The sequence below is a fragment of the Propithecus coquereli genome, unplaced genomic scaffold (assembly GCF_000956105.1).
Source record: "Propithecus coquereli isolate 6110/MARCELLA unplaced genomic scaffold, Pcoq_1.0 Scaffold1400, whole genome shotgun sequence".
In the NCBI taxonomy this organism is placed as follows: Eukaryota; Metazoa; Chordata; class Mammalia; order Primates; family Indriidae; genus Propithecus; species Propithecus coquereli.
This window is the reverse complement of record NW_012138304.1, coordinates 17,788-18,099: the sequence shown is the minus strand read 5'-3', so window position 1 is coordinate 18,099 and position 312 is coordinate 17,788.

Below are 312 nucleotides of genomic sequence, written 5' to 3'. Positions count from 1 at the left end.
GTTAAGCAAACAGAATTTTTAAAAAAACTGTGAGCTGTGCAACTATTCGCAAATTCCACTTCAAACAGAAACACAGTGCACCACTATCAGAAATGATAACAGACTGGCATACTCAACCCCCATAAACTCTCGCCAACCAGCCTTGTGCGGTAGTGGTGCCAGTCAGGCGGGGGAAGTTAGAACTAAATCATGAACATAGTAGCCATCGGTTGAGCCATTACCGCTTATTAATGTTCTAATTGTGCCGGTCAGTCTGGGGGGATTAGTTCATTGAAACTTATTTTATTCTTTGGTATTTTAAATATATTCATT